Genomic DNA, 15,480 nt, shown 5'->3' with positions numbered 1-15,480 from the left:
ACACATAATGATGCGTAAACATGCTTCTGTTTTTTGTTGTGAATGGTAAAGTTATCCTTTGATTATTGGGCAAGAGGTCTTATCGCCCTAGACCTTCAAACGATAGCTCGACGACAATGGTCCAAATGTTGGATTTCCTAGTAAACATTTCACGTGAGATGAGTGAAACTTTGGTAAACATTGAGGAAACGAAATCATATTTGACACTTATATATTTTTTAGGTGAAAAATGTGTGAATTTGTGAGCCTATTGGTGGGAAAGGTAGTGACGATTATTACAATAGAAAAAATACTAAGAAATCCATAAGCAAAAAGACATTAATACCTACACGTAGGGCTCACACAATGGATTAATGGCCACATGAAGAGGCTTGTGGGATGCTGGTTAAGGCTATGATATTGTTAATGAGCTCGTCTAAGGGTTGATAATCGAGTGATAGTGGCACACTAATAAAAGAACACACATTTACATAGGTAAATGACACCTAGTGTCAACGAGCACTGCTCATCTTCGATGTCATAATAATGAAGCAAAAAACAAAAGGAATATGTTCTTGTAACCTATAAGTCTTATACCATGCAAGAATCGTACGAGGATGTTATTTGTCAATTGAGACCACACATAGTATATGTCTATAACGGTGTTATTTGTACACAATAAGATGATATATTAAATACAATAAATATAATATCTATGATAACATAAGATGATATATAAATGTTCTTAATGGTAACATCTTTAATAGGGACAAAACTAATTTTAAAATGATTTTTTTCTCTTTATAAATGTTCTATTCTAGAATCATAAATAGATACTTTAGTTCCGTTCAGGAACCAGGAATGAATACAATTGGATATTAATGGTCTTGAATGGTGGCTCTAGTCTCTTTTATGGCGGCACGGAGTGGATGTGCATGGTTAGCAGTCCAACGTCCAAGTCAGTTCAAGATTCAAGATGAGTATAGTGAAAATGGAGATCAGAGATTGCCCATTACTCTTAACATGTGAACTATTTTTATACTTTGGATCAATTTAAATAAATTTGAGATGGATTGGACCTTGGTCAATTGGACCCTTAGTAGATCCAAAACAATTTCCCCAAAGGCTTTGCCGGACACTGAAGAAGCCGAGGAAAACCTTAGGTATCATTTATCGACCTACATGTCATGATCCGATTTGGAATGGAACAGAAACACTTGGAATCAATTTAAAAAAAGCAATGGAGAACAAGAACATTTAATGTGGTTCTGTCATTGAAACACTTCGTCATCCTTTTCTGACATATGTATTGACGTGACCGATTAGAGTATGGTGCAATGTGTTGATTATATGAGTGCACTCGAGTTGGCGTGTATCCGTGACTGAAAATTTAGACGTTGATCTTGTGATTTCCATAGTTTGTCTCTATCTTTCAGATGTCATTGCTTATAAATAAAGTGGGTTGAGTATTCGGAAGTTCTCGTAACCTTTAGCTTTCAAGCCTACAATTACTTTCCAAAAAAACATCTTCGTTTCTCCTTCCTTGAGAGCACTACTAGAAGCGAATGAGTGATTCCCTCTAACATTTCTCCCTCTTTCATTCTTCCTACTTAATTAATATCTCGTAACCAGGTACCCATCTAATTCAAGCTTTACCTTCAGTATTTCCTATTTTCTAGTCACTATGAACGATAAAAATGTTAATTTAGTGAGTGATTCTGAAGTTGAAACTTCATCCACTTCTGCAATGGGAGTTGTAACACCCTTCTAAGATACCCCAAATATTTAATTAAAATAACAATATATCAATCAGAGTAAATATGCAATTAAGGGTGTCACACAATCATTTCACACCATTCACCATAATAACGGTCATGCTCTTTTATTAAAACAGAGTAAACACTTGCATAATACGCAGCGGATAGAGACCAATTCAATCATGCAAAACATGTAACACATTACATGTAAAATGGTTCACAACCAACAATAAAACATTTAAAACATCCCATCCCGATGTTACATCTACCAGAGCATGACCCACTAAGGAACTACACTAGACTCCAAGCACTAGCTCCTACTCAATCACTGCTCGTTACCTGAAACATAGTTGCAAGGGTGAGTTCCTCAATCGATATAATAAGCATTATAAAATATCATGCAATGTTAAGTAATTTAACACATTTCATCACCCAAATCAGATTACACATTCAGCAACGACAATATCAACTCAATCATACTCAACATCAACACAACACACAACACACAAACACACGTATCATACTGGAATACATCCATTTATATCATACGCCATACATACATTATGCAATGAGACTCCATGCATGCGGTACCGACTATTCGTGAACATACAGTTCAACCTCACCGATCAAATCCAGATACGGCTACCAAGCCCACTAGTCCCACTCATTTGAGACCTAGTGACTCACTCACTAATTCCTCACCATGGGAATTAGCTACCACCCCAAGGGCCATGCTTTGCACGCTAATTCACCTAGCATGCAAACATCAACAACAGTCCATAATGACTAACTCACTAATTCCTCACCATGGGAATTAGCTACCACCATAAAGGCCACAATATGCATGCTAAATCACCTAGCAATGCAAAATCATCAACAATAATCCACAATGGACATATGCTCACACTCTAAGCCATAAACAGTCCATTCACAATTGCATACATAACATATACCTTCACAGCATTATGCATACCATCATACATCATCAACACATGTATCAAAACATCATATCATGTCAAATAATTAATCACAGTATTAGCACACCCCACTAATACCTATACTGCTCAAAACAGCGGGAATTAATCCCTATTACATCATACGCCAATATAGGCCAAACACCAATTATGCACACATTATTCAAATATTAATTTTTTCACTTTTCCAACAGTGTTAACCGGTTAACGCCCTGGGTTAACCGGTTAACGCAACACAGAACACGCTTTCTGGCAAAACTCAACAGTGTTAACCGGTTAACGCCCTGGGTTAACGGTTAACGCAGACAGAACAGCAATATTTTCACAACTCACAACAGTGTTAACCGGTTAACGCCCTGGGTTAACCGGTTAACGCAAGCAAAACAGCAATACCTCACAATTCCTAACAGTGTTAACCGGTTAACACCCTGGGTTAACCGGTTAACGCAAGACAGAAAGTTGTTCCTGCGCTAACACGAAGCAGAATGCAGAATTCTCCGCATTTTCCGCCGTTGGAGGACTTCCAGACCTCCGATTCCGATTCCGTAAAAAGCTATACGTTCGGGAAATCACAACTCACACAAATACAGATTCAATTACAGCTTTAACACAACTTATCCAACACAATTTTTCAGCATTCAACATCTCAATTAGGGTCAAATCAACGGTTCATCACTACCCATTACATGTTAACCCATAATACCCATTAAACGACGATAAACCCCCCTTACCTGAGTTAATCCGGCGAATCTTTAAGCTTCAAGCTTTTCTCTTCTCCAATCTTCTTCCTCTTGCTCTGTCTCTTTGCCCTTTTCCTCTTTTCAGCCGCTTCTCTGCTTTTCACGTGAAACCCTTTCTTTACCAAATGGGACTCTTTCTCTTATTTCCAACTTATATATATTTTCCAATAATAATAATAATAATAATCCAATCATTCCAATTATTTAATTAAATTAATAAATATAATATTAACTTAAATTAAATAATTATCTTATTTTTATCGGGGTGTTACAACTCTCCCCCACTAAAAGAGTTTTCGTCCTCGAAAACATACCTCAAGCGAATAACTCCGGATAAGACTCCTTCATCTGACTCTCAAGTTCCCAAGTCACATTGCCACCTGCTGATCCTCCCCAAGCTACCTTCACCAAGGCAATCTCTTTACCCCGCAACTGCTTCAACTCTCGATCCTCGATCCTCATAGGTGATGTTTCAACAGTCAGGTTATCTCTCACCTGTACATCATCTACTTGGACCACATGCGACGGATCAGGAATGTACCTCCTCAACTGAGACACATGAAAAACCTCATGCAAATTCGCAAGCGACGGCGGTAAAGCGATACGATAGGCTACCTCCCCTATCCTCTCCAAAATCTGATAAGGACCAATAAATCGAGGTGTCAACTTCTTCGACTTCAAAGCTCGACCAACTCCAGTTATCGGAGTAACACGGAGAAACACATGATCCCCCTCTTGAAACTCAAGTGACTTCCTTCTCTTGTCGTGATAACTCTTCTGACGACTCTGAGCAATTCTCATCTTCTCCTGAATCATCTTAATCTTTTCCGTAGTTTGTTGAACAATCTCCGGTCCAACCACAGCACTCTCACCGGACTCATACCAACATAAAGGTGTCCGACATCTCCTACCATACAAAGCTTCAAACGGTGCCATACCAATGCTCAAATGAAAACTATTGTTGTAGGTAAACTCAATCAAAGGCAAATAACAATCCCAAGCACCTCCCTTTTCCAAAACACAAGCTCTCAAAAGATCTTCCAATGACTGAATCGTCCTCTCAGTCTGACCATCAGTCTGCGGATGATATGCAGAACTCAATCTCAGCTTAGTTCCCAAAGCCCTCTGCAAACCTTCCCAGAACTTCGATGTAAATCTAGGATCTCTGTCCGAAACAATACTCGACGGAATACCATGCAGACTTACAATTTTCTCAATATACAACTCCGCTAATCTCTCTAACGGATAATCCATTCTGATCGGAATGAAATAAGCCGATTTTGTCAATCTATCAACAATAACCCAAATAGCTTCAAAATTCTTAATTGTCCTCGGTAAACCAGAAACAAAATCCATACTGATATTATCCCACTTCCACTCTGGAATAGCCAACGGTTGCATTAGCCCAGACGGCTTCTGATGCTCAATCTTTGACTTCTGACAAGTCAAACAAGAATAAACAAAACTCGCAATTTCTCTTTTCATTCCCGGCCACCAAAATAACTTTTTCAAATCATGATACATCTTCGTAGCCCCAGGATGAATACTCAGGCCACTACGATGTCCTTCCTCAAGGATACTCTTCTTAAGTTCGGTAACATCCGGAATACACACCCGATTACCAAATTTCAAAACACCATTCTCATCAACTCTGAATTCACCACCCTGACCTTGATTCACTAGAGTCAACTTATCAACCAAAAGCACATCGGATTTCTGACCCTCTCTAATCTCATCCAGAATACCACTCGTCAACTTCAACATTCCCAATTTAACACTATTGTGAGTACTCTCACACACCAAACTCAAGTCTCTAAACTGCTCAATTAAATCCAATTCCTTAACCATTAACATAGACATATGCAATGATTTCCGACTCAATGCATCAGCCACTACGTTTGCTTTACCCGGATGGTAATTCAAACCAAAGTCATAATCCTTCAGAAACTCTAACCATCTCCTCTGTCTCATATTCAGCTCTTTCTGATCAAACAAATACTTTAAACTCTTATGGTCACTGAAAACCTCAAATCTTGACCCGTACAAGTAATGCCTCCATAACTTCAGAACAAATACCACAGCTGCCAACTCTAAATCGTGTGTCGGATAGTTCCTCTCATGAACCTTCAGTTGTCTCGAAGCATAAGCTACAACCTGCTTATTCTGCATCAACACACCACCCAAACCCAACAATGAAGCATCATAGAAAACCTCAAATAATTCTGACGGACTTGGTAATATCAGAACAGGAGCAGTAGTTAACCTTCTCTTTAACTCTTGGAAACCTTCTTCACATTTTGAGTCCCAAACAAACGCTTGCCCCTTTCTAGTCAACATCGTCAACGGTAACGCCAACTTAGAAAATCCCTCGATGAACTTCCTATAATAACCAGCCAAACCAAGAAAACTCCTTATCTCAGAAACTGACTTCGGAGCTTCCCACTTAGATACCGCTTCTATCTTAGAAGGATCAACAGCAACACCACCTCTTGAAACCACATGACCAAGAAAACTAACCTCTTCTAACCAAAATTCACACTTTGACAGTTTAGCAAATAACTTCTTTTCTCGTAGAACTCCTAAAACCACTCTCAAATGCTCAGCATGCTCTTCTTCAAATTTCGAATACACCAAAATATCGTCAATAAACACCACAACAAACTGATCTAGGTACGGATGGAAAATCCTATTTATATACTCCATGAATACTCCAGGCGCATTAGTCACACCAAAAGGCATTACAGAATACTCATAATGTCCATACCTTGTTCTGAAAGCAGTCTTCTGAATATCCTCAGTTTTCACACGTATCTGATGATACCCCGATCTCAAATCTATTTTGCTGAACACACTCGCACCAACCAATTGATCCATCAAATCATCAATCCTCGGCAAAGGATACCGATTCTTGATCGTCACTTTATTCAGTTGCCTGTAGTCCACACACAACCTCATAGTACCTTCTTTCTTCTTAACCAATAACACTGGTGCACCCCACGGTGACACACTCGGACGAATAAATTTCTTATCCAACAGATCTTCCAACTGACTCTTCAATTCAGTTAACTCAACAGCAGACATACGGTACGGAGCCATCGACATCGGCCTAGTACCAGGTACCAAATCAATCGAGAACTCAACTTCAGGCTCTGGCGGTAATTCATTCACTTCTTCAGGAAACACATCAGGAAAATCACACACCACGGCTAGATCGCGAATCACAAGTTTATCTTTAGCCTCCAAAGTCGCTAACAGCATAAACAACTCTGCCCCATCTGCTGCCGCCTCATTCACCCGCCTTGCTGATAGAAACAAACTCTTTCCTTCCTCAATCTCGGGAAAGATCACAGTCTTATCAAAACAATTGATATATACTCGGTTAAACACCAACCAGTTCATACCCAGGATAACATCAATCTGCACTAGTGGAAGACACACGAGGTCCATCCCAAAGTCTCTACCAAAAATACTCAAAGGGCAATTTAAACAAACTGAAGTAGTAGTCACTGAACCCCTCGCAGGAGTATCAATCACCATACCCCCATGCATCTCAGATATCTCTAATTTAAGTTTCACAGCACAATCCAACGATATAAAGGAATGAGTCGCACCTGTGTCAATAATAGCTACAAGAGGAAAGCCGTTAATATAACACGTACCTCGGATCAAACGATCATCTGCAAAAGTCTCAGAGCCCGATAAAGCAAAGACCTTGCCTCCCGACTGGTTCTCTTTCTTCGGCTTAGTACACTGTGGACTGATATGACCCACCTCTCCACAGTTGAAACAAGTCACAGTCTTCGACCGGCACTCCGCAGCCAAATGACCACCTTTTCCACACTTGAAACACTTCCTCTCAGCACTGGTACACTCATGGACATGATGTCCAGCCTGACCACATCTATAACACTTAGCAGGGGCACTAGAGTCTCCCCCACTAGGCCTCTTCATCCCACTCTGTCTCTGAAAACCTTTGCCAACTGCATACGGTTTTCCATGGTCATTTTGATTCTTGCCTTTCCTATCAACCCTTTGCTGATAGCTCTCCGCTCTGGCCTTGGTATCTTGTTCAAAAATCCTGCAACAGTCGACCAAGTCAGAAAACACTCTAATCCGCTGATACCCAATAGCCTGCTTGATCTCGGGACGTAACCCGTTCTCAAACTTCACACATTTTGAAAATTCCCCAGTAGCCTCATCATAGGGAGTGTAATACTTCGATAGCTCTGTGAACTTAGCAGCATACTCAGTAACAGACCGGTTGCCCTGCTTCAATTCTAAGAACTCTATCTCTTTCTTTCCTCTGACATCCTCTGGAAAGTACTTCCTCAGGAATCTCTCTCTGAACACAGCCCAAGTGATCTCAGCATTCCCAGCAGATTCCAACTCAGTGCGGGTAGCAACCCACCAATCATCTGCTTCCTCTGACAGTATATGCGTACCGAACCTGACCTTCTGGTTATCGGCACACTCAGTCACTCGGAAGATCCTCTCGATCTCCTTCAACCACTTCTGAGCACCATCTGGATCGTATGCTCCCTTGAACATTGGAGGATTGTTCTTCTGGAACTCACTCAGTTGACGAGCAGCCCCCATTCCCACAACATTCGGATTCCCTCCAAGTACTCCAGCTAGCATACCCAGAGCCTCAGCAATCGCAGCATCATCTCTACCTCTTCCAGCCATCTCTATTCTGAAAACCCAACAAGCTAAAACAATAAGTACTGATAGGGTTACACAACACCTATCACGTACAGGGAAACAGAATAATTACGACTCGACTCGACCGACTATGCTCTGATACCACTAATGTAACACCCTTCTAAGATACCCCAAATATTTAATTAAAATAACAATATATCAATCAGAGTAAATATGCAATTAAGGGTGTCACACAATCATTTCACACCATTCACCATAATAACGGTCATGCTCTTTTATTAAAACAGAGTAAACACTTGCATAATACGCAGCGGATAGAGACCAATTCAATCATGCAAAACATGTAACACATTACATGTAAAATGGTTCACAACCAACAATAAAACATTTAAAACATCCCATCCCGATGTTACATCTACCAGAGCATGACCCACTAAGGAACTACACTAGACTCCAAGCACTAGCTCCTACTCAATCACTGCTCGTTACCTGAAACATAGTTGCAAGGGTGAGTTCCTCAATCGATATAATAAGCATTATAAAATATCATGCAATGTTAAGTAATTTAACACATTTCATCACCCAAATCAGATTACACATTCAGCAACGACAATATCAACTCAATCATACTCAACATCAACACAACACACAACACACAACACACGTATCATACTGGAATACATCCATTTATATCATACGCCATACATACATTATGCAATGAGACTCCATGCATGCGGTACCGACTATTCGTGAACATACAGTTCAACCTCACCGATCAAATCCAGATACGGCTACCAAGCCCACTAGTCCCACTCATTTGAGACCTAGTGACTCACTCACTAATTCCTCACCATGGGAATTAGCTACCACCCCAAGGGCCATGCTATGCACGCTAATTCACCTAGCATGCAAACATCAACAACAGTCCATAATGACTAACTCACTAATTCCTCACCATGGGAATTAGCTACCACCATAAAGGCCACAATATGCATGCTAAATCACCTAGCAATGCAAAATCATCAACAATAATCCACAATGGACATATGCTCACACTCTAAGCCATAAACAGTCCATTCACAATTGCATACATAACATATACCTTCACAGCATTATGCATACCATCATACATCATCAACACATGTATCAAAACATCATATCATGTCAAATAATTAATCACAGTATTAGCACACCCCACTAATACCTATACTGCTCAAAACAGCGGGAATTAATCCCTATTACATCATACGCCAATATAGGCCAAACACCAATTATGCACACATTATTCAAATATTAATTTTTTCACTTTTCCAACAGTGTTAACCGGTTAACGCCCTGGGTTAACCGGTTAACGCAACACAGAACACGCTTTCTGGCAAAACTCAACAGTGTTAACCGGTTAACGCCCTGGGTTAACCGGTTAACGCAGACAGAACAGCAATATTTTCACAACTCACAACAGTGTTAACCGGTTAACGCCCTGGGTTAACCGGTTAACGCAAGCAAAACAGCAATACCTCACAATTCCTAACAGTGTTAACCGGTTAACACCCTGGGTTAACCGGTTAACGCAAGACAGAAAGCTGTTCCTGCGCTAACACGAAGCAGAATGCAGAATTCTCCGCATTTTCCGCCGTTGGAGGACTTCCGGACCTCCGATTCCGATTCTGTAAAAAGCTATACGTTCGGGAAATCATAACTCACACAAATACAGATTCAATTACAGCTTTAACACAACTTATCCAACATAATTTTTCAGCATTCAACATCCCAATTAGGGTCAAATCAACGGTTCATCACTACCCATTACATGTTAACCCATAATACCCATTAAACGACGATAAACCCCCCTTACCTGAGTTAATCCGGCGAATCTTTAAGCTTCAAGCTTTTCTCTTCTCCAATCTTCTTCCTCTTGCTCTGTCTCTTTGCCCTTTTCCTCTTTTCAGCCGCTTCTCTGCTTTTCACGTGAAACCCTTTCTTTACCAAATGGGACTCTTTCTCTTATTTCCAACTTATATATATTTTCCAATAATAATAATAATAATAATCCAATAATTCCAATTATTTAATTAAATTAATAAATATAATATTAACTTAAATTAAATAATTATCTTATTTTTATCGGGGTGTTACAGGAGTATCCTTGATCCTTATTTTCCTTCTCTTAGTAGTGATCACATAGGACCAGAAATTATATTCATCTCTAGTGATTCTAGGTCAAAAAGGGTATTTGGGACTTCCATGGAGGAATAAAGTTCTACTTCTGGATCATTAGACGCCCGTATATCTAATGTTGGCGAAATAATAAATTGTGTCGAGGTCCCTATGCCTCCTCTCATTTTGTCGAAATAGGAGGTAAGAGCCAATTTGCAAAGGATGGAACATGTTAGCAATTTCATTCAGCTTCGTCTGCAAACTGAAGGTTATGAGCCTAGCGACGCTGATTTACTATACCACTTAAATCTTCAAAACCGAATGGGTGCACCGCAGTATGTCTAGGTTGATGCAAAAGTATATGGCACTTCCTCGGCCCTGAGCACTGAATCCCCCTAAGCAATATTGACATTGTGTTTGGTGTTCCTTTTGAATGGTTGGTCCTTCCAATGTTAGGGGACAAAAGGATATGCAGTTCTTTTGATGATTGCATGGTCCCATTTCATGAAAGCGTGTTTACAAGTTTAGGACTTCGGCTACCTTTTTATGAATTTGAGGTAGTCGTCCAAAAACATTTAAAAGTTGCTATTTCCCATCTTCATACGAGGTAATAGGCATACATAAGGTCTTCCAACTATGCGTCGAGTACAAATCCTTGAATCCCTCTCTTAGCTTATTTCTTTATCTTTTTTATTCGGTGTACTTCCCTAAATAACTTTTGTAATCATGGGCTTAATAACTTCCATCAGGTCAACCATTGGTTCGCCCCTTTTCTCTGGACTGGGGAAACTTCCTGAGACATTTTTTATTGGTGAATCCCCTCACCCTCATGGCTCATACTTTTTTTGCTACCTCAATGTCGATTCTCCTTGCTTCTGTTAGATTTCATATCTTATATATTGGCCTAAGCTCAATTTTAACTGGATTGCTCACTCCTACTATACCAAGTTAGGTTCTCTTTCTTCGGACGAGGTGACAATGAAGGAGGAAATGCAATCATGGTTTCAAGGGATTGGTCATGAGGACGGGTTCAACCCTAGTGAGGTGCCTCCTAACGATGTGAGGAAAAGGAAAATTGATACTCATTCTATCTTGAGTGTAGTTAGCCAAGAGGAAATGAGGAATATATTTGGTGAGGGTGGAGTTCCTGTGCCTTTTTTTACATATGTGATTGTGTTTTGCAGATACCGTGATTAAAATAAGCAAGTTAAGCATGTTCTACATCCTTACAAATGCTCAAGGTATTCAGTTGTAGTGAATAATGGGACTTTTGTCCATGCCTCCGCTCCTCTAGCGACTAATGTTCTTGTTCATGTCACTTCTCCTACTCGAGTTATAAAAGCTTTTTCTTATGCTCTCCATGTGGATAATCTTATGGACATTGAGGGCACTTTGACAATGAGAGAATTAACCATGCCTCCAGTTTTAACAAAGAGAGCTCGAGATGATGAACAACAATCTACTTGGAATGTGGGTTCTCCAAAGCGGAGTCACGTTGCTGAGGGCGGTGCTTCTTGGGATAAACTTCCTTCATAAAGATACTGGAAGTCTTATCTTCTAGGATTCCCGCCACTCATGAGGAGGTGAACACTACTGTTTTAACTTCACACTTATCCTTCATTCAAAATCTCACTAAGGGGGATAATATGAAATTGGCTTCTCAGCTTGCTCACAATATATTCAAAGTTGGTATCATCTTTTCTCTTATCTCTGCTAGACAAGATTATTAGAACAAGATTTGATTTTGCATATATACCTTGAGTTTTTATGATAACAATGTTGTATTTGTGTGAGAATAATTTTGGTACCCCAACGGTTTGTTATTGTGTAGATTTAACAATCAGTTCTGATTTTGAGTATATGACATGAAACATCATCAGTTTCTGAACATTGTATTACAAATTCCTCTTATGCACTAATCATGAGAAGTTATGAAAGATGTCAAGTTGTTACTTCAATGTTCTTTCTGCTTCTGTGTTGATTCACTCTTGAGAAGTTTCTGAAGAGATGCTAGGTTGATGCTACAAGGTTCTCTCCATTTTTTCTTCTGGATGTGACTCTGATTATCAAGCTTCTGAATTTGTATTACTTAGCTGAAGATTCTAGGGATCTTAAGCCAAACGTTGAAGTTAGCAAGGTTTTGACTGTAGACTCTGAAGATTCTGAAGATACTGAAGATCCCAATCCAGATTGTTGACGCTGTCAGGGTTCTGACTGATGATTATGAAGTTTCTGAATCCATCTTTATGTTTCTTCATTTCATGCTTCATCAAATTTTATCTGAAGCTAATGAACTTTAAGATAAGATCAAATGGGTAGATGATCAAATAGTACATAGTACAAATCAAATATTCTTTCCACTACCTGATATCGTGGGCAAGGACAATATTATACATCACATCTATCACTGAATTGGTGGGAGAAGGACATTATGAAGTATCACTCCTTTCTCCTATTTTATTTCCCCTTTTTACCTTCAACGGTCTTCTTCTTATGCTATATAAGTAGGACTTGGAGACTTAATGAAAACAAGAACGCTGAAGCACTAGAACAATTTGACAAGTCTATTTCTTTGTAAAAAGTTGTCAATTTTGTATATAGTTTTTGTTTAAGTGTTTGTAATTTATTTGTGTAAAATATACTTGTTTAGAAGCAACTTGTAACACACAAACTATTATTCAAACTATTTATTTGATTCCTTAAGGAGACTAGGGTATAGTCGGATCCTTGAGGAGACAAAGAAGGTTATTCTTTATGATCCCTTAAGTAGACTAGGCTATAGTCGGATCTTTGAGAAGACAAAGAAGTTTATTCTTTGTGATTATTGTAATCAAATGATTATAGTGGATTAAGTCCTTTTGTATAAGGCGAAGTCACCTTGGCGGATGGACTAAAGTAGCTTTGAGTTTCAAAAAATGGGATATTGTTAGATGGCACATTCCTCTTTAACGGAAAGAGAAAGAACAACATTTATAAAATCATACTTTCTGATCTTGAGGATCAAAATGTTAAATGTTAAATATCTATTAATGAGGAGCAATGGATATGGCATGGACGTTTGGTCCATGTTAGCATGAGAAGGATTTCTCAACTAAATAAGCTTTGATTAGTTAGAGGCTTACCCAACCTGAAGTTCGCTTCAGATGCTCTTTGTGAAGCATGTAAGAAAGGAAAGTTTTCTAAAACATCTATCAAAGCAAAAACTGTTGTTTCTACCTCTGGACTGTTAGAACTTCTGCACATTGATTTTTTTAGACCAGTGAAAACTGCAGAATCTCAGGATAAAGATGAAATGCCTCTATGTGAGCGCCAAGGGCATATGCTTCTAAGGTACACTTCTAGCGTTGTCCAACAATCAACCAAGGCTCCAATTGAAACTACTTCTGGTAAGCTTCCTGAAGCCAGTAATCTTGTTATTTCTGATTCTGCTATTTCTGAAGGGATCTTACCAATTCAACCACCTCCCATCTCTTAACCAATTTCTGAACCTATTTCACTTTCACCTCCGACAGAAACACCCATTTTAGAACCTGTTACAAAAACTCTTACATTTTCTGAAACTCAGTTACAACAACAAATACCACAAACACCATCTCTTTCACAATTACCTTCATCACCAATTCCACCTTCATATCAAAATGTTAATGCTCCCCACATTGAAAATACAAACATAACAATACCTAGAATATCTCCCTCGAGAGATTCTGGTGACCAAATGTCTGAGGATACTCTTGAAGACATGTTCAATTTTGAACCAGAACCAGAAGTATCTGATTCAAAAACACCCACGGTCATTCCCCTCACTCTCCCAACTCTTTATGGTATGGATCCTGATCCAACCATAGTAAACCTTTCTGTCATAATCCCTAAACCTCCAAAACTAAACCCAAATATAGATAAGGTTATTAAGAATTGTGAGTCAGATTCAAGAAGATGCCTTCGTGCAGCTATGGCGATTAGTCGTTCATCAGCGAATCCTTCCGAAAGTGATTCTTCTTGGGAAGACTACAAAAGTTGGATAAACTCCAAAATCTATAAGCTAAAGAACTTTGGGTACAAAGTATCTGAAATAAACTTCCGTTCTGGGTTTGTACCCCTAATGGAAATATGGAAGTAACTAAATGCACCATTGTGTCTTCCTACTTCAAAGATTAAAGAAGTTCTTCCATAGGCTAAGGTAGATTTTGGGCATCCAGAATGAGTCATGGAAGAAGTTGTTGTACAGCCGGTTGCTTTTGAAGACTACCAGATTAAGGTTTCTCATAATCAACAGTCTGCTGGAACTTCTTCTGGCAATATTTCTGATGTGCTTCTGAAGACCATCGAGGATATGTCAGTTGAGAATGCCCTGGTCAAAGAACATATGGACATGCAGGAAATGATGTTTCAACTGATATTATCCAGATTCTTCTGCCTTCTCCTCAGAACCCTTAACAATTTTTTTTAGTTTTTTATTTTTCTTTAAGTATTTTTTTCTATTTAAGGGAAAGCATAGTAATTGATTCTGATATACCTATATTCTTAAAATAAGAACCCAAACATTTATTAATGTTTCTGATAACAACTTCTTCGAAGAATAGCTTGTTAATTATTTTATAGGGATATGTTCAAAACAACAGAAGCTCTTGAAGTTTTTAAGATCAAAATGTAAGTTACCAGTTTATGACGAAATGGTATACTATCTGAGTTTGAAACTTTCACGCTGCTATTTAAGAAAGATCTCAATCAAGAACCAGAACCAAGCATCAAGTATTCAAGGATTTGAAAACCAGGCTCTGAACTTGGCATCATGATATGAAGAATTGAAAACCTGGCAAAATTTTGGCATTAAGTTTTGAGGAAGTGTAAACTCCATGGTACTTAGATTTTTGTTTAGAACTTGGCATCAAGCTTTGAAGATGGATCCTTCTTAATTAGGTTTTTGAAAGCTCTTTTCAAAGAGAGTTTGCCAACAGTAACCAGGCTCTGAAAGAGAATTTCAAAAGAACTGGGCTCTGAAGCTTTTTCAAAAGAATTTAATCAAGCTTCTGAAGTAAAGTTCATCAGAATGTTAAGCTTTACAATCAGTGTTCTGGATCATTTCAAGCAACATCTGAAGATAAACCAGATTCTGATGGAAGATCATTCTGGTACTTCAAAAAAGGTTTAATTAGGAAAATGTTATTTCGTTCTGATTTTATATTTTTAGGATTATACATATCAGGGGGACCT

The sequence above is a fragment of the Lathyrus oleraceus genome, chromosome 4 (assembly GCF_024323335.1).
Source record: "Lathyrus oleraceus cultivar Zhongwan6 chromosome 4, CAAS_Psat_ZW6_1.0, whole genome shotgun sequence".
NCBI classification, from domain to species: Eukaryota; Viridiplantae; Streptophyta; class Magnoliopsida; order Fabales; family Fabaceae; genus Lathyrus; species Lathyrus oleraceus.
Note: the sequence above shows the minus strand (reverse complement) of the source record.